The sequence below is a fragment of the Larimichthys crocea genome, chromosome XXIV (genome assembly GCF_000972845.2).
Source record: "Larimichthys crocea isolate SSNF chromosome XXIV, L_crocea_2.0, whole genome shotgun sequence".
Lineage (NCBI taxonomy): Eukaryota > Metazoa > Chordata > Actinopteri > Sciaenidae > Larimichthys > Larimichthys crocea.
The window spans coordinates 4,910,730-4,935,785 of NC_040034.1; the positions used below are offsets into that span (position 1 = coordinate 4,910,730).

At 44.7% G+C, this 25,056-nt stretch overlaps 1 protein-coding gene across 3 annotated transcripts in view; it reads right to left on the reverse strand.

The window, feature by feature from the left end:
* gfra4a (GDNF family receptor alpha 4a) overlaps window positions 1-25,056 on the reverse strand; it is a 221,107-nt gene that overhangs the window by 149,037 nt on the left and 47,014 nt on the right. The window contains exon 2 of one of the 3 annotated variants that reach the window (XM_027274743.1): window positions 1,029-1,174. The exons of the other annotated variants lie outside the window; for them this stretch is intronic. The gene's annotated coding sequence lies outside the window, so the exon portion shown is untranslated. The remainder of the gene's footprint in view (window positions 1-1,028; window positions 1,175-25,056) is intronic. 3 annotated transcript variants of the gene reach the window in all.

A 25,056-nucleotide genomic window follows, 5' to 3' on the forward strand; every position in this document is an offset into this window, starting at 1 on the left:
CACACAAAGATTCTCAACCCGAGTGTAAGAACACGGTTTGTAACGAGGATGCACTTCCTCAGGGCACTTCATAAATTATGCAAATCTGCACACAAATAAAGTGCCAAAGCTTAATTGAGATAGTGCGAGGTCGGAGCGACCGAGGAACATCGCGGCCCTTCTTTTCACTTTCATCCCCCAGATACCACGTGAAGCTTCTTTAGGCATCTCTGAAGCAAAAAGATGATGAATAATCCAGAGCTGAACTCCACCTCGTTATTATTTCAAGCGTTTGCATTCGTTACGCTGCTGGTGTTTGTATTTTTGCTAATTTGTGATCCAAAGTTAAAAAGGTGCAAAGACATCTGTCTGCACATGAGGTGAGTTCAGAGAAATAAACCAAAATAAAGACATATGCCAAGTTATTCTTCTGCTCCACGAGGTCAAAGGGCTTCACGACGTCTTCAGAATGCAATTGTACACTTTGAAATCTCGGCGTCCATCGGGAGCTCTGAGTCGAGGAGCACTCGAGGGTCCCTCACAAGGAGAAAGTGCAAACAGCCGATCAGAGTTCCTGACACTACACGGCAAAATGACTCTGAGGAACCCTTAAATAGAGTCGAGCTAAATCAAATATATTTCCAGAGAAATTATGAAACTCAAAATGCTACAGAGACGTAAAAACTATAAGAGCGTATTAGGAAAGTCTTCAAATTAGACTTCGAGACACGAGCCAGAACACAGGAGAGTCTGAAATTAAAAATGTACGACCTCGGAGAACCTGCAGCTGAAATATGAAGTGTTTTATAAGAAAAGATCATTGCAGCCTTTATATGGTTGAAGCACATCACACTGTGGTCAGGCACAAAGAACTGATGCCAATGCTTCATGTGTTTTTATTTTCCACTGACTGATTATCAAGCCTCTGATGAGCAGGCTGACATCAGGCTTCAGATACAGAAACAACAGGTTCATTATTGATTTCGGTCTGCTCATGGGATTTATTCCATCTTAACATATGCGGTGGCTCCATCGATACATGTACCTACAGTCACTCTGTTCTTGCTGTCATCCTCCGGGGAAACGTTTCCTTCAGGGTCCTTTTCATCAAGTCTTCATGAACTCTGACTGAACTTCCTCACAAAGGTTTATCAGTTTTCCTCCCGCGAGGCGTCCTCAGCCGCTCGCCCGCTCCCTTTGGAATAATAAAAGAGAAACTCCTGATGAACCTCTCGCTCTGAAAATGTCAAATCACAGCGTATTCGCGGCGATGGTATCTACAAATAAATAATTGTTCCACTGGCTCCAGAATCATTACGGGGTTTAACTGTACATAATTCACACAGTATAATTGCATTTTGCAGGGGGGGGCTTTTCTTTCATTACTTCTGTTGAAGCCACATTCGACATGCCCGTGGAACAGAAAGGGAACTTCACAATGAAGGAGGATATTAACCATTCAGTGGATTTGATGCATATTATGCCGTAATGAGACCAATTCTGTTGGGCAATTTGACAGCTGAAGTGTTACGTCTGGGATTGACAGTTCTCAGGACATTTGTCATATTGTTGTATAACATGACACCTTGTTGAGCAGCGAGGTAGCTACTCGCCAAAGAAATCACCAATTCTATCAAGATGTTCAGCTGCACAGACACAAGAAATAATCACTTCTTTATTTATGGAGACTTTTAAACAAATAAAGAGGACACAGTGCTGCAGAGCAGAGGAGGCGGCGCTGCTTCCTCCAGGGCCCAGTTTGGGTCAGCCTAATGGTGGCTTACATCACAGCTAATCTCAGAACAGCCCGTCTCTGACAGCTGACCACAGCAGCAGAAATCCACGAGTCTGGAAAACGCTGACTTACAGTACATTTAACTGTTATTTAGCACGGCAACTTGACTAAGAACACAGTCTCATTTACTGCATTACGGCCTGGGGGAACCACACAGCAGATCTGGGAGAGAGACGGATTTGTGACTTTAGATGTTTAAAGGGAAAGACAGCAAGTCGCATGAACATGCATCAGCTTTCATCATTAAATATAACAACTGTCCAGTTTGGTTTGTTCACCTTGGTTCAAACCTGTGACAGTCCACGTGACGTCACGCACAGGTTTCTGAAGCTTAAAATATGTGATGCTGTAGTCCGGACTCCCTCCTCCTTATGTCTGGTTACTCAAACAAGCCATCTGTAATGACACCCACCTGTCAATCAAAGCATCCACACTCTTAATTCTGCATAACTTCAATCAAACTAAACCTTAAATTAGACAAACGAACCATATAACATAGGCAAACTCTCATGGCGTGTGCTAAACTGAGCCAACAACTTGTTGACTTGACGTCACACAGTGCAGGAGTTGATACGATGACAATGCTGCTTCAATATATCTAGAATAATTGTAATGCATCACTAAATTATAAAGCAACTTAAACATGATGATGCTGCAGAACCTGGACGTGACCGAGCAGCTGCTACAACAAAGTCAGGGCATCATGTCACTACGCATCCTCTGGGGAGCTTGAATATCTGGAACTAATTTCACTGCAGTCCATCCAATAGTTGTCAAGTTATTTGACTCTAAACCACAAATGTGAACTTCACGGTGGAGCTCGAGGAAAAGTCCCAATTTCATGGCAATCCATTCAAAGGTTGTTGGGCTATTTCAGTCCCGGTTAAAATGGCGAGACCGACCAATGGCATGACATTGCCGTCACCACAAACACACACACAGCTCCCCTGCTTCAAGCTGGCATCAAAGCTGTTTCTGTCTTTGAGGCTACTGTAGTCTGACAGACTGATAAACTGGAGGTCGGCTGTATTCTTTTCACAGAAACATTCAGAAACAAAATGTCCATAACAATGGACAGTAAAACTGCTGTACTGCAGATGGCAAGCACTGAAGAGCCCTGCAGATCCCTGCAGTGCTACCCAGACAAGTGCAGCCGAGGCTCTCTAATGAAATAAGAGCTTTTACTGGGAGCTGAGACAGTTTTCATCCATATATTTCCTTCCTTGGTGCTTTCTTGTATAAATTGTAGAGCAAAGTGATAGCTAGTGTCTTTGAAAATATACTCCTGGGGGTATTACCACCTACTGTACCTGGAGTATAAAAGAAAACAGCCATATATTGTAAAAGGAGAGTGAATCAAACAGTTTTCCGCTCACTTATACACAGCAAACGGCCTTTTCCTGGCTCTGTAGCTGTGAGTCCCTCCCATTGGGAATTCACACAGAAGATGTAAACAATACTTCTGTGGCCGGGTCAGGGTTCGGACCGTTCATGTTACTATGTTTGGTCAAACGGCTCTATATTTGGCTCACATTGTAGAGACACTGACAGTCAGTTTTCAGGCGTTCAGACTGTGATTGATGCTTCGACGTGTAATCTGTTACCTCCCAGAAGCTTCACATGGTTACTTGCAGCATCCTCTGATACTTGGCGTGCGTTGGAGACAAAGATTCATGAAAAACCTGTGCTGGCACCACAAAGCGCGACTCTCTCAGATACATTAGACACCTCATTAGGCACAAACAGCTGTGGGTCGCTCCAGCTTCTCAATGCTGCCGAGGCAAATTCACACATTTATAACGGTAAACAAGGACCTTTCAGAAAAGCTACTGTTCTAGAAAAATACTGTTATTGAATCAGACGTGTTGCTACTTCATCACAGTGGCAACCAGGCCACTGCTCGGCATTTCCAACAGGTTGATGTCGGAGGTTCTCACGCTGAAACAGACACGCTTCAGGTAAAAGCAAAGGAGTATTCCACAGATTCAACTCATCAACATCAGTTTATTAGTCGTGGGGCGTTCCACCCAGTCTGTGGAAACAGCTGTATACTGTGCTTGGAGAACTTCCAACAGGAAGCTGGTGCTACAAACTTTGGAGGGCGTTTGGAGTTTGGAAGACGTGCAGATGTTACACACTCATTGAAATAATAACTACAGTTTATTACAACTTAGGTTTTGTGTTTGTGATTGCAGTCTTTGGTAATATTGGTTATATTAAAGGTGTGTCTGATTTAGGGGGCTCTGTTACAGCACATGGCAGTAATGGAGTCCACCATGTTTCTACAGGAGCCTATATGGACAGACTACACTAAACTCTGGCTCTAGATAAGTTCTTCACATGTGTTTGTGGCCACTGTACTTTCTCATTCATAGTAAGCAGAGGGTGAGGTAACAGGGTTGCAATCAGCAACTACACCACAAGTCCAACAAGGCAAGAAGCACTGGCATCCAGACAACAGTACAGGTGGTAAACAAGCCAACAGTTATAATAAAATGATCCATCATTGAGGAGGAAAACCTCGAGGTTGATGACAGCAAGTTCAGAAGGTGAAAGTTGAACTGGGAAGTTGGTCTATAAACTGAGATGAGTCTTTACAACGTGAAACTTCAGTTTCTCTGAACAGAACTGAAGCCTGGAGCTACGAAAATACAAAGTGGAAATAGTTTTTCTTGTAAATGTGAAGAAGTGAGGAAGAGAACATGCTTGAAAAACTATTTCTTTCAAAGGTTCCTCACATGGTCTCTCTCAATCTTCAAAAAATCATCATTTGCTGTGTTGTACCTGCAACATTAGCTTCTGCTTGGTCTACTGTGGATTGTACCAACTATCAAAAGCTGAAACAAATCCGTAAAAAACTGGTTTCACAATAAATCTACACCGTCACGCAGCAGTCACGCTAAACACAAACATGCTGTAAGCAGTTTCACGTGAAATGATCTAAACCGACGCTATGGAAGTTTCATATTCAGTGCTGGCTGTCGTTTGCAGAGTTCACCTGGTGTCATCTGAGGGAAATGTTTCATGTATTGAATGCTGCTGCGATGGCATGCGGGAGCACAGAAAAATAGATTAGCTCCTGGAAGGACGTGGCACGAATCAGCTGTCAAACTGAGACAGACTTACTGAGAAGAATGGCAGCGCCGCTGTTTCAGCAAGTGTCCCCAGACAACGTGTTTACATTGAAGTCAGGCGACGGTGTAGTGGAGCGACAGTCTGCATAGAAACAAGGCCTGGGTGGATGGATGTGTGGAAGACAGCTGCTTGTTCCCCGTTTTCCTACCGACGGATCACCATGGTTCCATAACTTCAACATGACGATGAAGGTTTCCTGACAAAGTCGCCATTCTTCAACTGTTTGTCTGAACCTGCGTTTGTGTCTGACCAGATCTTCAAAAACTGATTTATTATTTTTCAACTGTGATTTGTAACAATTTCAGAAGACATCCTGCTGACCTTCTACGTGACATTCAAAAGGACATGGACAAATAATGTATTGTGTGAAGGACGTGGGAAATCCAATTGTGTATTAGGTCTTCTGAACTCGTCACGTTTATAGTCTGCCTCACTTTTCTTGCTTTAATTGTCCCATTTGCCCCATCTAGGCTCTTAAATCCAGTCTAAAATAAGCACAAAGATATTCTAACCTGCTTTTACCCAGGTCTGTTACTCCACAGAAAATCGTAACCCCTGCTGCCTGCTTTGACTCTCTCTCCTTTGTTGTGTGTTGAGAAAGGTGGTAGCACAGATTTAGTGTTACACAGTCTGCCGGCCTATCAAGAAGCTGATAAGCACCTCAGCAGCACTCCTTCAAGCTGTGCACCGCTCTCAAATGCAATCCTTGCTTCTTCAAGAAGTCTTCTTTTTAGACAGACATTTTTTATAAAGTTATAGAACAGGTCATGACACGTTCCCAGAAATAAATAAATAAATAACGCTTCACTTTCTGTGTAAACATGAAAATTCCCAGGACTGAAGTTTGGAGGTTTTCTACGCTTTCAAACTGCAGCAGGGTTCTCGTAGCATTTATCACCACGAAGCCCCAACCTCTGTCAGGATGCCACATCACGGCAGCAGTGTTCGTTCAGTTGCTGGCCAAGGCACAACCAGTGAAGACGAATAAATCAATCAGGTGTCACAAACATCAGTGGAAAGCCCACGAATGCATCCAGCAGCAGTCAGCTGTATTTCCACACAGAAGCACATGAAGCTGTGCATTTTTAAAAATTCAACAACCTTGTTTTGCAATTGATTGTCGATGCTCAAATTTCCATTCCTCTCAGCACTTTAAAGACTTCATGTGGATAAATGAATTCTTTTATTGCACCCGAGGGGATTTGCTTTGCACAAAAAAGCACATAGAACATCAAAAGAGCATCAACACCCATACATGACAGAACATAATATGGCATAAAAATATATCACAAAGACATCATAAAAAAAGCATCTTTTTGGGAAATTGATAGAGGACATCAACAACAACAAAGTGCCAAATTTGTTCTGTGATCAGAGCTTGTTAGGCAGCTGGATGCTGCGTGGGACAAAGAATGGGATTCCTCACATATATACCGCCGCCCTGAAGGCATCAGTCAGTGGGACGCTATGATCTCCTGTCTGTCTGTCCATTTGGACGAAGCACACCTTGTGCTGAGAGTGTTCCAAGGTCAAGAAGGACAACGTGGACGAGAAGTCCATCAGACAAATTTGACCACTTCCAAAGCCAGGACAATCAGATAGCAAACTAAATGGACTCTGCACACTGTTTGATCGACAACCAAGTATATTTCTTCTAACATTAAAGTCCCCATGAAACTGAAAGCAGAGCCGTTTCCTGTAAGGAGGGCTTCAGAAGACCTCAGTTAGCTGCTGCTGTGTCTTCCTCTGAGACGTGTCCTCTTTACTGTAAGTGGCCAGAGGTGAGTGTTGGATGCAACACACCATCATCTTCTCATACATTTCGTTCCATCAACGACATGAAAGCATCTTTCAGGAATTCGCGCCCACACCGTGCATTCAAAAGATCTGTTGCCGACAAACACTGCACCATCATTATCAGGCAGCATGTGTTTGTGCTTGTTCAAAAACAAATGATCACCTACAGCATCGTAACCATGAGAGAAGACTCTGATCCAGCTCGCTCGAGGCTCCTGAAGGACCAGACATCATTTAGTAGGATTGCTGTGACCTAGAGTAGCGGGCTGATTTGCGTTATTTTCAGGCTGTGAATCCACATAATGATGTTTTCTACTCTTCACAAAGAGCTGCTCTGTTTACATAGTGCACATCATGCATCTTTAATATTTACTGCTGTTCTGTGTGGGCATCAGGGGAAGCATGGCAGAGAATCACACAGACGTCACTTTCCTTCTGTGCTTACCGTGTTTTTAATGAACAGGTGATCCAGTCAGTCAGTCTGTGAGTGCTAAGTTCAGAACATCTCTATAAACATGAACCTAAACCTGAAGCGACGTTATGCAAAGTGTGAAACCGAAAACTTCACTCAGCTACCGCGGTGACGTCAAATCCAAAAAGTGAAACATGTTGCCGAGCAGGACGCTGCCAGATGTGATGTGGGTGTAAGATCATAGCTGTGAAATCCTTAAATGAGAATCAAAGATCAGCATATGGTGAATGTCACTAATGTACTGTGATGGGAATGTATTGCTCCAACACGGCAGATGTTTTGTGAAGACGTGGAAATAGGCTGTCAGAAACATTCAGGTTCATCCTCTGGGGGCCAAACAGATCAAAGTGTTACCAGAGGGAAAATATATATATTTGCATTAATAATCGGCAACACATAGTTGTGTTAAATGTCTTAATTCATTTGGAATTAATGAATTAACCATTGATCTAATTAAAGTGGCTGTGGGTCAGCATGAAGTTCTGCATCTTTACTCTGACAGGAACGTTCAGTCAAACTCCAGCTTCACTGATGCCTGATCGACGTGAATTGGAGCCACTGGAGAAAATGCTCAAAAATGTCAGTTTGTTTGTCAGGACTCTGGCTTTTTTAAAATTCTTTAGGTCACTTGTACTTTTCTGAATGACTTCCACTCCACTGCAGTGAAAATGTTGGGTCACCAAATGATGTGAGATAACACAGGCCATCAGGACACAGCTCCTTCAATATCAATAACATCCTTAAAATAGCATTGATTTCCACCAAACATTTACTCACCATACGTGTGAATAATCTGTCAAACTGCCCCGGGTGATAGTTGGAGATATAGAGGCAATTACACAGTAATAGATTCAATCTCAGGCCAAGGGAAACATAATTGGAGAGGGAGCTCTCGCCCACGGGCCAGAATATTGTATATTGTCACTGTGATTATAGACACTTGGCTCAGCATGGTGCTGTTAGCAATTTCAAATCAGCACATGAATGGCTGACATTAAATACAGCGCTTTAGATCAGAGCTTTGATTGTGCTGTAATGTTTGTCTGTGTCAGTTTCAAGACACCCCATTTGTTTTCTTGCCTGGCCAGTTGACTGTGATCAAAAGGAAATCACAATCCACACCGCGGCGTTCTGTTTGTACAAAATGCAAATGTGATGCCCAAAAGAAAACGAGGCATTCAAAGGAAGCAGTGAAAGCTTTGGCACATTTTAAATTGACATGCAAAGCAGCAAAGTGATGCTGCTGTCCTGACGGCCTCGATGAAGGGTTCACTGCTAAAAATCAACTTGAAATTACAAACAAGCAGCGAAGACGAAGCATCCCAGAGGTCTGCACGCAGTGTCCTCACCTCTGAGGAATCTTATACAAGTCAGCAGCAAAGATCATGAGCAAGTAAAACAGGTCTGTCCAGTAAAATTGAGGGGAACAGTACATGCATGGACCAGAGAGCAGACTGTGGTCAGAAGGTCCCTGTTACCCTGGAAGAGGTTCAGTCCTGAGGGGAAAGGTCGGGGCACGGCAGAGTAACGAGCATGAATCCACGAGGACGCTGCGGCCGGACGACAAACGTCAGCTTGTTATTTTCCATGTGTATTCTGACAGCAGCAGTCTTCAGTTTGGACCATGTGTGGATTCTTTCCTCCTTCATTTATTTATTCCTGCTCACTGTCTGCCGCAGCCTGTTCAGCCACCATGCTGCTGTGCTTTCAGAGGCTTTTTGAGGGAGCTCGAAAGGGAAAGAGGATGACTGGAAGCCTTAAAGGCTGCCTCGAGTCACCGATGTAGACAGCCTGCAGTCAAGCTGTGGTTATTAACTAAGCAAGGTGTCCATCGTTACACAGTCCACACGGTCAACATGGGTTGGTAGTTATAAAAACAGTAATTGCTGGGATCTCACAATGCGGTTGCTAAAAATAGATCCAACAAGCTGTTAAAACAACCTGTATGCATCTATTCTGCACAGGAAAGGTGTGCAAGGGCACACCTACAGCAGGCAGGTCAAAGCTGAGGCTGGAAGTCAGTCTGACGGAGGCTTTGTTTACTGCCTGACCACTCATGCTGGATGCTCGGTTACACCTGTTATTAGTGATGCAGCCACGCTTTGAGAACACGTTATCATAAGTGATGGACCGATGGGCGAGCCGTGGAAAACACACCCAGGATGTAATAAAGTGCCTTGTTCCCCTGGGTTAAGCATACATGAGCAGATTGGAATGGTTCCACATGGATTCCAGTCAAACTGTCAGAATCTATGTGTGAGCAGGTTTCACAACTTCCTCTGGAGGTGATCCAGTCTGGATATGTGATTGGTTAACAAGTAGGACAGTGTACTCACTGATTCTGTTCAGAGTTACTACAGGACACAAGAAGCAACCTCTGTGTCTGTGAAGTGAAGCTTCAAAAGCTGCAGTTCCTCTAACGTCCACTTGAGGCTGGCTCCAGAAGTGAGTCAGTCTCCATAAGTCCCCATGTCCAAATGTCCAACTTCACAGCAGAAATAAACATGTTTACAGCCTGGTACAAAAAACAGTTTTGGTCTCTGTAGCTAATTTCCCCGTTCATGACAACTGTACTGAGGGTGAATTTATATACAACTCACCTGTTCACATTATATTAAGGCTTAAAGTTATGCAGGATTAAGAGCGTGGACGCTTTGACTGACAGGTGGCTTGTTTGAGTCATTCAGCCGCCTCAGGTCCATCCACGATCTATAACGTCACCTATTATAATTAACGTCGTTATTATTATTAACGTCATATCTGCTGGAAGCCAGCAGAGGTAGGACTGCCAAGATGGAGACGCTCAGAGCTTCGCAGCAGCTCTTTGGAAACCTGTGGGTGACGTCACGGAGACTGCATCCACGTCCAAACCACGCTGTGGTTTGACAGGCACAGATGCTGGGTGTGCCCAGAACTGTGAGAACTTGTTCTGCAGTAAAGGGAGAGGTTAAAGGAGCAGTGTGAGTTGAATCTAACAGTGTAGCTGCTGATTGCAACCCCCTCGGCTGAGCTCATACCCCTGGAGAGACTCCGGTGATGATCATTGGAGTGAAGAGAGTGCGACTGCCAATCCAAACTGTCTGTGGGCTTTGTGTGAGGAAGTCCAATGTCCCGCTGCAGAGTGCAGTACCCAGAAGTTTGCCAATCAGTTTCATGGGGCAGAACGTGTTGAATGCCACGTTCAGTTGGAGGTGTTGTTATTTTCAAGGTGTGTGATGGCTGAGTGCAGGTCAGAATGCAAACTACATCCAGTAGTACTACTTACAGCAGCATCTCTCTAATTCAATGACTGAAGTGTTGGTATAGCTACAAAATGTGAGGACGTTTAGCCCCTTCTGTGAATAACAGAGAAAACAGATCTGTCCTTTTCTAAACACACGCTGAGATAACAAGGTGCACCACAGCACAAGTTAACACTGGATCTATTGTTCTGGTCCAGAGAAATGAAAGGAATCACGTACTTTCATGCTCTGATTTTTCAGCAATGAAAAGCACCGGCGGGGCCACACAGTGTGCAGCATCACATATTGTGAGAAGGCAGCAGTGTGACAATCAGTGAGCAGCGTGCAGGCAGTATGCACACAGCCGCAGTCACACAGTGGATGTGTGTCGTCCTTGTTTTTCAGGTCGTCTTTGCTCATGGCTATGCAGCACATGCAGTACATGTACAGTATGCACACACACACACACACACACATGCACGTACAGAGTGAATGGGCGTCATTAACCTAAATTACAGTGGCTCGTTTTTAGAAGTGATTGGCCAGCAGCAGGACAGCTGGACAACATCAGGACGACCCGCTGAGAATGTCAATGTAATCCTGATGCTAAACATGTGTTCAGGTGCACATTAATCACTGCTGCCTGCAGACTGCTCAAAAATGTGTGTGTGTGTGTGTGTGTGTGTGTGTGTGTGTGTGTGTGTGTGTGTGTGTGTGTGTGTGTGTGTGTGTGTGGCTCTGAAACAGGAAGTTTAGGCAGTCTACTTGATTGGTAGTTGCAGCCTGGATACTGTGGTGTGAAACAAGATTCCCCTTGTGAGCAAATTTCCTTATGGCAGACTCAAAGTGGTAAATATTACATTTTTTTTACGCTTGCTGTTTATATAATATTTGTGTTTTATTTGTGCAGCCTTGATTTCAGCGTCGGGGTTCACAGGAGAAACAGGAGAAACATGAGCAACACACACGAGGCCAACGCTGCGATACAAAGACAAAAAGTGATTAAACCAAACGTTGAGTCTGAAGTTCCCCTGCGAGCTGCACCGCATCACAACATGACGTCAGTTTGATGGTTAATGGTCCATCTATTAATCCTCATAGACGAGAAGAAGATCTACTTATTATCCCCTTGGTTGTTGTTTTCTATCATTCTTGCTCAAAGTTCTGTCAGGTTGGACTGCAGCTCACGCTCACTTATTCAGGGCAGTCATATCATACAGTAACATGCACACTGTACACACATATGCTTGGTTCTGTATTCTCTATGGCTCTGTGAGCATGGTCGCACATCTGCAGAGATAAACACTGATACAGCATTAATTATTGATCAGAAATCTGCAGTGAGAAGCTGCCTCCCCCGTCAGGGGTCTGATAATCCACAGGATGCCAATGTAAACATGTTTACACACACACACACACACACACACACACACACACAGTCAGTGATTTATGAATCATTTCCAGTCTTGCATGCACGGCTGCCTCCAGTGCTAACACTCATTGTTCAGGTTCACTCAGATTTCCTTTGGATACGTTCTTTTCTCCTGTGGACTCTTCGGGCCGCTCGCCGTGGAAACAAACTCACAAACCTTTGTTTACAATTCTCACAACGCTGAAACCGAAGCAGAGAAAAGAAGTGAAGCAGCTTTTTAAGACGAGCGTGTAGTGAAGCTGTTACCACGCAGTGTGCAGCCCGGAGGGGCCGTCCATCCGTCCGTCTGTCTGTGGAGATAAATGCCCAGGGTAGCCCAGAGAGAGGCGGGCTGCTGCCTGATAAAGGCTGTGTTTGGGATGAAGCTCAGCTGTTAATGTTTACTTTAATTGTCCTGTAATCACTGGGTTTCCGGGGAAGGAGAGGTCTCCCGCCGAGCTGCACCTGGACCTTGTTCCAGACCGATTATACCGGTGGTGGAGGAGATTACCGTCCCAAACACAGTCCGATCAAAACACACCAGGAACTCAGCTGTGGGGCTGTGACAGAGAAGTGTTTTAATGAAATGTTCTTTAATGTCAGAGTCGAGTGTTTCGAGTATTTCTCTGAAAACAGGAGCGATTAGAAGAAAACAGTGAGCGTAGCTTTAACAAAGCAGCCAGAGAAAAGCAGAGACGTGTTTATGTGGCGGCAAACAGAGCAGAGCATGAAAGTCTAAATAAAATGACTTATGCATAATTGGAGGTGCCACATGTACCAGTTTCACATCAATACATCATCACTAGAATAATGTGAGGTGTCATTATAATAACAGTAAACAGCCTCGGCTGGCCGGCGTGAGCTCTGACATCTGAAGGATTGTTTTCCCGCAGACGATCGGAGCGAGCGTTCAAATCTCAGTGAAGCCAGAATGAAACTGGTTTCGTCTGAACTTCTTTACGTCGTGTTTGTAACAAAGGAACATTTTACATTTGCTGTTTCAGAGGTTTAAGTTGTGATAGGAGCATCACAACTACAGGCTCAGAGCGGCTCATCGCTGATCCCCGGCTCCTCCGGTCTGCATGTCCAATGTCCTTGAGCAAAATACTGAACCCCAAACTGCTCCTGAAGGCTGAACCATCAGCGTGTGAATGTGTGTGAATAGTTTTTACCATGAAAACAAGTGTGGACCAAAACAGCGGATCGACCAACCAACAGACTGAACAAATACTAGATGAACTGCCATGGAAGAGTTGGATCTGAGGCTGCACACTGGGGAAGTATCTGAGTTTAGCATGTTTGCATATTGCTAGTGATGGTTATTATTCAGGGAGTTATCGTCTGGGCACCATTAATGTTTGTATCATCAGACACATGATGAACACAGGCTGATTAATCTGTTAATCCAGTTTCTCATATGAGGGAAAAAAATGTGACAATGTCACAGATTATTGGTTTAAATAAATGTTGTCAGACTAAAGAAGAAAGTTATTAACCACCCAGCTAAATTTGAATGATTAAAAATAACGAGAAATTTATTAAATTAGGGTCAAGTAAAATCAAGTAAAAAGGAATTCTCAGCTCCACGGCACCTGGCAGGTGTTCACACCTGGGCAGGTGTCTCTCGTCCATGTGCGCTGTTACCGACACACGTGAACTCAGATCTGACTCCATGTATTCCCTCATAGATGCTGTTGCATATACTGTAGGAGACGTCCCGTGTCTGTGGCTGTGTTTTCCTCTCAGGACATGAGCAGTCTCACGTTACATGCACTGACATGAGATAACACATGAACATGATGAGAAACACTAACGTGATTACACCGTGTACAATCATGTTTAATTACTGATTTATTTTCAGGGCTCCAATAATATTACAATCCACTTCTTCTTCATCACTTCGTTTTCTGGAAATTTAAATAAAGTGATGGAGGTGTTGTCACATTCCGGCGTCCAGGGAAGAAGAAGAAGGTAAGTCTGGTATAAAATGTCTCGTTTTAGGACCGGCCAAAAAATCCTGGACTGAAAAACAGTTTGAACCTCCAACTCCACATTTCAGTGACATATCGTTCAAAGTCTTTTCACGTGTTTTCAGAAACTATTGTCCAACATATTTGTTGTGTTTTGAAAGAAAACATGGAATTGCCTTTACACAGACTTTAACAAATTCGCTGAGAGCGCCGATATATTGTTGAAATGGTGAGACAGAGACAGAGGACAAGCTCAGGAGAGAGAGAGTGATGTCACACTGTCCATAACAAAGAAGGACGAGGACGACAGAGACATTGAAAAACCAACAGAGAGCAGGTGTTCAGAGATAAAAATGGAGTGCGGAGGGAGAGATGGGCAGTGCAAACAGACCGAGTATTATGAGGCTGCAGGACGTGAAGAGAGAGAGAGGGTGAACAAAGAAGGCTGGAAAATACTTTGGATTAGTTAGAAGCTGATCACTGCACATGTGACAACCTGTTTCCAGGTGTGATCTCAGCGGGTACGTACAGGTACGACACACCAGACTACATGACTACAACAAGTGTTGAGACTGGATCAGAAGGCCGACACACTGTAAACTGTTACTGTAACTAACAGGACATTATTCGCTTACTGACATTTTCACAGTAACTCTTTGATTACTGCAGTTTTTGACTGAATACACTGTGTACTTCTGTGAAATACTTTACAGTAACTTACTGGGCACAAACGCAGTACACGACTACACACAGCTGAAATTTACAGTTAGACAACAAATCAGAGTTACGATTGGTCCACCAGTCCAACCACGTCCCGACCCTTCAGGTATTACGAGGAAAGTTGTGAGCAGGTCGTGTGTGTGTGTGTGTGTGTGTGTGAGTCCTCAGGTTTCTGCATAAAGCAGCGCAGTGAGGTCGTTAATACCAAAACCAGCAGGCGACTCTGATGTGATGGATGAGGCTGTCAGAAAATTTATGTCTGGAAATATAAGTGCCTGGGAAACGTGTGGTGGTGTGGGAGTGGACGTTCATCTCTGACAGGTTATATTTTCCTCCTCGGTCCTCAACTTCCTCACCGTGTTCAGACACACAGATCACATGATTCTGTCACAACACGGCATCAGAGGAACAACATGAAATCTGAAGCTAATTACCTCTGACGGCACCGCTCTGACAGCGCCTGTCCTCCTAAAACTGAAGCAGCGTGATCTCTGACACCCGCCAAGCCTGTGGGGAAGTTCATGTAATTGTGCTCTACTCAGCAGCGCACCCAGGAGACCCGATCCACAGGGTCCTCTCGAGGGGCCAAGAGGTGCTGAATTAGGAAAGCTCTGGAGACGCCAAAGGAAGAGGATGGAAGGACTTGTGGTGCTGCTAATGAGAAGAAAAGACTTTAGCTGGGATACGAGGTAATTGCTGTGGTCAGTCAGAAAAGATAAGGAAGACAAAGACTGTGAGAAAGGACATGAGAGGCTGTGCATGGAGCACCGAGCGGTTTCATTTCATAACATAACGCTGATAATTCTAGATGTTTGTCTCAGGTCACGTCCTGACACCACGTGGACTCCCTCTGCACTAATTTATGTCACTCACTTCATCTAATTAGGTTCCATTCGATATCTTGTGAGCGTGACCCGAAGACGTGAACTCTATAAGGTCCTTTGGAGCGGGTCAAGATGCATGAAGAGCGAGGCCAATAAATGTTCAACGAGAAAGACACAAAGTGAGAAAATATACAGAGCACATATTCTCAAAAATGATGCTCTGATGCTCAATTTAAATGTGCATTAAAATATATAATAATTTTATTGCGTAACACCTCGAATGTCTTGCCAAAGTTATTTCCCAGTGATCCACTCAGAACAATTCTTCACAGACAAACTCATACATTCATTATTTCAAAGTACTCGAGTACTTTTCCAGTTCAGTTTCAGTGAAGGTGAAAAGTTCCACATTAAACATGCTCGTGTATTTAGATTTAACGCTGACTCACCAATGAATATTTATTAGTAACTTTTGGAAATTTACAAGAACCGCTCTTCACGTCAGCATGACTTCGATCATTATTTCCTTCAGCCAGGACAGTCTAAGTTACCATGTGACTGACATGACATCACTTCAAACTAACTTTAACAATGAGGCTGAAACAGCGTCACCGTCCAGCACAGCTAGAAACCTCTGCTGCTCTGCGGTCCACATTCAAATAACTGATACATATTGTTTTGTCAGTTTATTGAGTCGGTTTGCAAAATGCGTACAAAGCAACATGACTGCTTATTTGGGTTCTGGACATAATTACCCTAATTATTCTTATTTGTTTTCAACATCACTCAAGTGTGAGCAAAGACACTGAAGACAGAAGTCAACTGAAAACTATTCCAGCCATTGTTTCTGCATGATTCATATTTTATACAATCGTGTTATGGCACATTTTTAATAGCAGCAAAAACACCTGGGATTGAAAAAGTCGCGGTGCACCAAAGAATAGTTTCTAACAGTCAATCTAAGCTCCGGTCCTCGCTCCGCTCACCACTCCTGTAGTCGTGAGCTTTGGGTAATGAGCGTTTCCTTCACAGCATGGCTGGCCTCAGGGACGAGGTTACAGAAGGAGCTCAGAAAAGAACAGCTGCTTCTTCACGTTGCAAGGAGCTCGTGGAGGCAATCAGGATGCTTCCAGGAGGAATTCCAGGCAACTAGAAGGAGACTCCAGGACAGACCCCGAACTACATATCCCAGGAAGAGTTGAAGAAAATGGCGTGTGGGTTACGCTAAAACCAGAACCCTGAGCCAGACAAGCAGCAGGAGATGGAGAGATGGATGGATGGATGGATGATTAATTAGCTTCAAATTTATGCACATCTATCAAAGGAACTGCACATTTCATTTGTCTTTTGAGAGATCAAACTGGCATGTTTTTGTCACCAAGCTTATTTAATCAAGTTCCACCTGATAGCACGACGTGGACTTTGAAGGGGGTCAAGAGGTCTGAAGATGAAGCAGCGTGCACAGGGGCAGATAGAGACAAAGAAGGAAGTCTGTGTTTGCACTGGCCGAGAGCAGAGACAATATTTAAACAGACAGAAATATCACGCTGCACATGAACAACAGTGCTGCACTCTGCTTTGTACTGTTCAACACAACTGCCTTTAATTGTGCTTGACTCTGGATCTTGCAATGGTGCACCCAGGAGACCGAGTCCTCGCAGGATGTAAGCGAGGCAGAAAATGGAAGTGCTTTGTGGGGGGGGCAAAGAAATACAAGGAAGGAGGGAAGGGTTACCGCTGGAAGGAAAGAGCTTCAGCAGAGCTGCAGGGCAGATAATTGCTTTGGCCAGACAGAAAGATAAAGAAGAGGACGAGGACAAAGGACAGAGGTTACTCACTACATGTTGACTGGATCGTACTGTTAATATGTTTTTCTGACACTGCTTGTGAGGCCCTTCTGCATCTGCTGGTGTCACAAGCTTCATCTAATTAGAGTCCACTCAATATCTCCTGCAAGTGACAGACTCCCCTGGGTCCTCTGGAGGAAACCAAGTGGGATAACAGGGACAAGGGGGTCCTCGGAGAGGCCTTCAGTTAGAACCTGGGAGGCAAATAATTGCCTCAGCCAGACAGAAAGAAGGAGAAGGAGACAGAAAAAGGACAGGTAAAGGAGGAGGAGGGGAGATAAAGAAGAAGAGGTAAAGAAAGGAATTAAAGAACGGGAGCTTCAGTGTGTTTATTGAAGTTGGAGGATAAAGTGATTGTGACTGTGAGAGAAACGAGAGGAAGGAGATAGAGACACAAGAGGAAAGAAGTCAGAGACAACAGGAGGCAGACCAAAAGCCAGCGAGCCGTTTCCATTAGCAGGTCCTCTGTAACGGGAGGGGAGGCCGGCCTGGAACAAATGGACTGTAATTGCACACAATCTGTCTTCAGAGCTCAATCACTTTGCCCTGCGGGGACCATTGGGGAAACACTTCTCTCACACTAATCTAATAACCTTCTCCCTCACCTTCCTCCCCACGGAGGCGTTACCTTTCACCTTCAACACGGACGTTCGCCTGACGGAGCAGTGAGACATGCTCGTCATTACCCGGCCACGTAACGAGCCTCGCATACATTTGCATGTGATATCAATCAAAGTGTGCAAAGTGGAGCCGACTCTAGAATTCAAACTCATGTCGGAGACTTTAAACTGATCTGTTTGTTTTGTTCCATCATTAACCTGCTGATTAATGACTAATGAACAGTGCATATATCTGCAAACACTCCATCAATCACAGCCGAGATGTTTTCAGTGTGTGTGTATATTTACATGTTTCTGTTTTTCATTATGGATCTTTTTGCTCTTTTCATTTATTAATGTTTCATTGTCTGCGAGCCCTTTATGACTAAGTTTAATGTCAGTTTCATTATTATTGCCCGGCTGCAGATAAAAATTTCTGGAGAATGAGATAACACCCTGTTGGAAAATAATGACACTGCTGCAGCGAATGCTTACGTGAAATGGAAACTCATTACAGAAAAAAGTTATTTCAACTTACATTGCATTTCAAGACTTTTGCTGCTCGCATGGTGACATCTATGAGCACAGCAATAAATCTGCTCGTGTGGGTTGATGAATTTTAAGCACAAACATCACCTGTGTCATGAAGTAGCCACCTGACTGTCACTGGTTTCCATGTAATATAAGTTTTCTTCTGTAAAGGCCGACTAACACCGGAGCTGATCGCTGCCAGTCTAGTCAATGAGAGTTCTCACACAGGACGCGTCGCGGAGCGTCTCAGCAGCAACTCTCTACACCACGGCGCGAGCTTTCCGTAGCATTTCTATTTTTGACGCGAGCCGCTGCTGAACCTCGGAAATTCCAACAGAGCAGATCGCATCAGACAGGAAATCCGACACAGAATCAACGTAATAAACTTCCGCCCCCTTTCAAAATAAAACACAATACGCAGTCCATGTAGCTTATCACAACTTCACATCAACGTTACGTCATGACCGGTGGCACCAGGTGATCAAAGATCGATCAAAGTGTCTCAACATGAACGAAGAGAGACTAATTGTTGACATGGAACAACACACAATCCTTTATGACACAACAGATGCTTTTTAGAATCTCCTCTACGTCAGCTGTTTGTTGTTTTCTTTATACACTGTTTATCACGGGATCTCGCGTACGTCCAGGATTCTCGTGTGAATACAGCCGGCTCGCTCCGCTGCCGTAACGCGGCTGACGCGCCCGGTGTGAGTTGGCGCCGGGCAGAGGATGCAGCTACACCGCGGTGCAGCCGTCACGCTGCCGTAACGCCTCCTGTGTGAGTCCTGTGTAAGTGTGGCTGCGTTTAGCTGATGAATGCACTGCTTCTCATTTCTACATTCACGCGGCACTGACACTTTATTCAACCTTAAAAATGTCTTAATGGGACCTGTGTGTGGCAGCTTGTCAAACGTATTGTGTGCGGCGTAATCACAAAACATGTGTCAATATTAGAAACTTGTGGAAACAGATTGGCACAATAAGAGCAAACAGCATCTGTGGCCTTTCACAGCTGCTGCATCTTTTCCCTGAATCAGAACCTCATCGTGTTTTTTCCTGAGTGTTATAAAAGAATTTACAAAGTCTAATATTAGCAGCATTTTGTGCTGATTTTTTTTGGTTGTTGGTGCCGCCTGCTGTGCGTCACTGTCAAGTGCTGGCTGGGTGAGGGATTAAATGTGTGTGTGTGTGTGTGTGTGTGTGTGTGTGTGTGTGTGTTTTTGTGCATTCATGCTGCTGTGATGCTTGTGCCTGTTTACATGTCAGCCTGTCTGTCTGCTTTTATGTGTGTGCATGCGTGACAGACAGTGTGTCTGTCTGTGTGTCTGTCTGTGTGTCTGTGTGTGTGTCTGTGTGTGTGTCTGTGTGTGCCTGTCTGTCTCTCTGTGTGTGTGTCTGTTTTCCCATTCGTTTCATTTCCTGTCGTCCACCAGGGGAGAAGTTCTGAAGAGCGTCTCCTCGTGTGGAGCTCAGGTACCGAGGATATTAGGAGCAGTGAACCAGGGAGGGCCGCTCATGCGTGCTGACTACAGGGACAAACATACATATCGCTCCAGTAACGACGTTAGTTCCTCGGATCCAGTGGAAGTCTCTTCATGCTGTTTCCTTTGAGGGGCTGAACAGAGCTGTGTCTGTGCTGAAGGGCCGAACCTCTCCCTGCGTCAAACATGCAGCTTCAGTGCTGCCACTGGGAGATGGTTCAGTGCAGACTGGAAATATTTTGACAGTGATATTTTCACTTTTATATCTGTTGTGTACTCCCACACAGTGGTTTTGAAATGCCACAGTAACTATGAGACTGAAGTTCTGACTCTCAGCTTTAATTTGACGGCATTTACATCCACAGGAGGTGACGGGGGGTTTCCTGCTGGAGCTCTGACGGTTTGATCATTTATGTCGGGTTATGGAAAGTGTAGAAAACAATAAAAAATGAGTCTAATCATGGATGTGTAGACGACAGACAGACAGACAGACAGACAGACAGACAGACAGAGAGAGACAGACAGACAGAAACTGCTCTACAAGAAGTTTCCTCGTTAGCAGCAGTGGGCGTCCTGCTCTCACCGCCTGTGGATGAAGCTCTCTTATTGCTTGTGAAATACTTGCGGGGGGTATTTCGGGCTGTAGCTCCTTCCTTTGGCTGCGAGCCGGCTGACACTAACAACACTGCCAGCAGTGAGTAAAACTGAAGGAAGTAGTGCAGCGAGTCACAGGTGGTCTCCTCCGGCTGTTCTAACCTTTCTTGATGCCTCCACTTTCTCATTTTTTTTGTTCACTTTCCGGGAACTCTTGCCAAGGTCGTTTGATGCTGAAACAATGGATTTCTGTCACGTACCAAAACAAACTCAGTAAAAGTTCACTTAGAGGTCCAGAGTGTAACAGGAAGGAAGGTTTAATCACCTGCTAATAAAAACCACGACACGTTTAACGTGACACGTCATTTTGAGACAGACTACAAATTCAGAAAACTGCGACCAACACAATTCAAGTCCTGTACAACTGGGCCAGAGACAAAGAACTGAAGTCCTTAGAGCCAAGTGAAGGAGCTCAACACTGAGCTCAGAGAAGCAAATCACCACGATTCCCGTCAGGAGCCAGAAGCCTCTCAGATCTCCAGAAACCTGGAACAGGAGTCCAGTGAGAACAAGATGAAACAAGAGTTACAGTTACATTCCTGCAAGAAATGGACAATTCTCAGGCAGCAAGAAAGTTAAAGAACCAGATTTACACAGACGGAAAGGAACTACATAGGAACCTGGTTCAAGCAGAAGAAGATCGTGAAATTCAGAAAGCTCGAGATGCTGCATGAGACCTATCAAGAGCTCACTGGAGGACGAATGACACCCTTCAAATGAAAACATGGTGTCAGAGCGCGATGAACTGGTGGAGGAGCTGAAGCAGAGAAACAGACCACAGAGAGGCAGGAACTCATGGAGGCTGAAGACTTGAAATTCAAACTCAATGGACAGACGATACACAGCAAGGAGACATGAAGCTCGTGTTACCCTCCAAGCAGAGAATACAAGACTCGTGGAAGCCTTGAAGAAACAGTCCCGTGAGTTTGAACCCTCGTCTTTCACAGTGGAAACCACTTGGTGTGACACACGACCCAGAACCAGTCGACTCCAGTCGGACTGAAGTCCTGAGCTGAATGAAACAAACAGAAATGATTTTTTTGTTGTTTGTGAAAGGCTTGTGATTTTTTCATCCAACACTAACGACGGCGTTGAAACCACAGTCGTGTGTGTGTGTGTGTGTGTGTGTGTGTGTGTTTCATGGTCTTCATCATGTAAAGGTCTGCGCTCAGCCCAGCCTCCTAACAGTGCACATACGCTTATTAATGTTTCACTATTTCCCAGTGATATAGATTCTTGTTCAGCGATATTCATGAGGGAAATCCACCGAACCATCACAAACATCCACACTACATATACAGACTGTTGAATTCTGAGGATGCGTTTGTTATTTAGGGAGCTGGTTCTTATTATCACATGGATTTCAGAAGTCCTCCCTGAAGGTGGATGTGTGGATGAATCACAGTGGCGCTGCACGTCTCAGATGAAATGCTGATTAGAGACACTAATCTGCAATAAGGAATATTCATGCGTCTGTAAGTGATCGGAGGAGCGGAGCAGAGCTGCTGTTGTAGGTACAAATGAACAGCGAGGAGGCCATTGTTTCTGTCGTGGCTGGTAGAAAGTGACTCATTAGGATTCATCGAGTCGCCGAGTGCAGACGCCTGAGCACGCTGTGTGGAGATTGAAGACTCCTGACTGTCAAATTAAGTCCTGCTAAATACTGTTTGGGTTATTGCTTTGCAGACGTTCAGGTTTTTTTAAATAGTCTTGCATTGCTGGAGCTTTTCCATTAGATAAAAGCCAAGCGGGCAGAATGATTTCTGCTATTATCAAAGCTCACTGGGACTTATTTTATGCTTCTGAGGAGGCAATAAATTCAGTGTGGTTCACACTGGTGCAGCAGAAACACCCTGAAACATGTGCACAGTGTATTTGATGTAGATTAAATATATTTTACAGAAAACAGCTGCAAACATCAGCTGGAAAGAAATCAAATGTAGATACATCAAAAACTAACAAAGACAGAGCAAAGTATCACAGAGAAGGAGAAAGGTGACGAGCAGCAGACGGGAACATGAAGTTGCCTTCAGGCAGTGAGAGGCTTCAGGTTGACCCGGCTTCTTGCTCCCATCTGGCCCAGCCCGGCCCCTCTCTGGTTGTGTCCACTCATGTAGTGCACACAGCAAGTGGAGCCTAACAAACCTTTTCCATTACGGTAATGACCTTCATGACTGAACACCTCAGGAGCGCGAGGCAGTACAGGACTGATTCCACAGCACGGCCATTAACTCTCCCCCCATGGGTCTGCTGAGATCAGATCAGCACCAGAAGAGGCTGTAGCGGCCAACGTAGGCCCGCCATCGATCACGGCACCGGCACAACGAAGAATCCAATTCGGCCCGTCTTCATTCAACTGAAATTGGGTGTTTCAAAGACCAACAAAGCCGTGGTGCGAGATCAACAATTTAAAGTTTCATTGCTATTTCTGCCCGACTCATCAGCGTGCACAGACTTTAATAAATGTTTTACTGTTTGTACCGCTGCTGATCCAAACACAGAGAGTCTGGTATGAATCAGTCTGAACATCAAGTCCTTCACTTATTAGGAACTAGTTCAAAAGCAGTGATTGGAAACCAGAAACCCTCTTTTCACTCTAACCAACATAGCTTCTCGGCTGTGGCTCACAGGCAGAGCGGGTCGTCCACTAATCAGATGATCGGCGGTTCGATCTGCATGCCGAAGTGTCCTTGGGCAAGATACTGAACCCCAAGTTGCTCCCGAAGGCTGTGCCATCGGTGTATGAATGTGTATGAATGCTTAGATCCTTAAACTGATGAGCAGTTGGCACCTTGCACGGTAGCCAATGCCATCAGTGTATGAATGGGGTGAATGAGATATGTAGTGTAAAGCGCTTTGAGTGGTCGGAAGACTAGAAAGGCGCTATATAAGTACAGTCCATTTACCATTACCATTTACAAATGTATTAGTAACTCTGAGCTCGCTTTAAACTGAAGACTGACTGAACTGAGCTGCAGCATAAACCTGAGCAGAGCTTTAGAGAAGCGATACATCTGAGCCAGGTATTACAGAAAAACGAACTAACTAATCTGGTGTCATGGCGAAACGTTACAGGCATATTGTTTCAGTAATTCAGATAAAATGTGTCGATCATATTTCATCTCTTACGGCAGCTACTAGCTGAATATGCAACACTTCCAGCTGGCAGCGTCTGACGTCAAACAAACTTCAACGAATTGCGAGCACGACTTGATGGACAGCAGAGATTGGAGAGTTGTGATTGGCTGTAGTAACAGCAACTAGATAACAGACGTATGTCCGTGAAGATCAGGCACAATTTAGTTTGTCTGATTCGTGTTGCCGTAAATACCGGACTGTGTGACATAATCAGGATCCCAAGCCGAGCTGGTACCGATTCTGACTGTCTGTCAGACAAAATGGGAGGATGTTAAACAAATATGTAATTAATCAAATTACTAAAGTGAACTAATGAATCTGGGGCTTTAGAGGCCTTTGAGAGTTTGGCCCCCTGAGCCGGCTGATGTGTAAATCTGCATTTAGTAAACACACTCATCATAATGAGGCTAACATGCTACAAGCAGCTGCAGAGCTCAGCTACATGAACTCCTGCTGACTGACTGACAGGCCATGTACGACGAGTTCATCATGGATAACTCACTGAGGCAAAGAGAAATGCAGCGTCTGCATATCAGCAGCACACCTGAACATCAGGTGAGCCTCTGTGAGGACAGGAGGCCTCAGCTCGACTCAGCGTCTCTCTGATCCAATCAGAAAAGAATCTGAAGAATGGCATATTTAGCAGCGATCACACAGCAGCTCGCGTACGTCCACCGAGCCGCTGTGGGTTTTATGTTGAAGTCAATTTATGTTGTGGAGTCAGGACGACACAGAATGTGAAGCACGCTCCGTATCAGATCAGCAAGACTGTGACACATTTTTATTCTGGGTTTGGAATCCAGGAAAGGTTTGCTGAGCACACATTCTCCTTTCAGAAACACCCTGCTTCAAAATGATGAGTTACACTACATTCATACCTGCACAAACCACGAGCTGCTGCTTTTCCACTGCGAACAGCAAAACTCAGTGCAGGAGCAAACAGTAAAACCTACAAACCACAGAGCAGAGCTATCACTCCTGAAACCCAGCTCAAGTCTGATTGGACCATTTGTAAGGTTTGTAAGAAAGTGTTGTTCAATCTATATTCATTTATTTATAATCTACTGAATAATTAATAATGAAAGCAGCTCACACTTTCAGAAAGCTGTTAGTGTTTTTACTGAACAGCTGTAGATTTCCATGAAACAAAGAAGCAGAGTCGTGTTTGCTTCACGGCAGATGAGGAGACATGACGTGGACACTGACACTGACAGCAGCCTGTAGTGAATACGAGTTACCCCCAGACTCCAGCGTGCGCGGGCATGCAGCATTGTATGCGCGTCGTGGTGGGCACAGTGATACGCCAACGTTCCAGTCAATGTTTCAAAGCCCACTGGCTCCGCCGGATCCGGTTCAGAAGCGTCCCAGATGCTCGGCTACGCGTTGAATATGCGGCTGTTCTATTTTTGACGGACGCTGCGAGCAGCCTGCGTCAATTTACAAAGAAACAGCACAGAGAACTAAAACAGCGTGTGCACA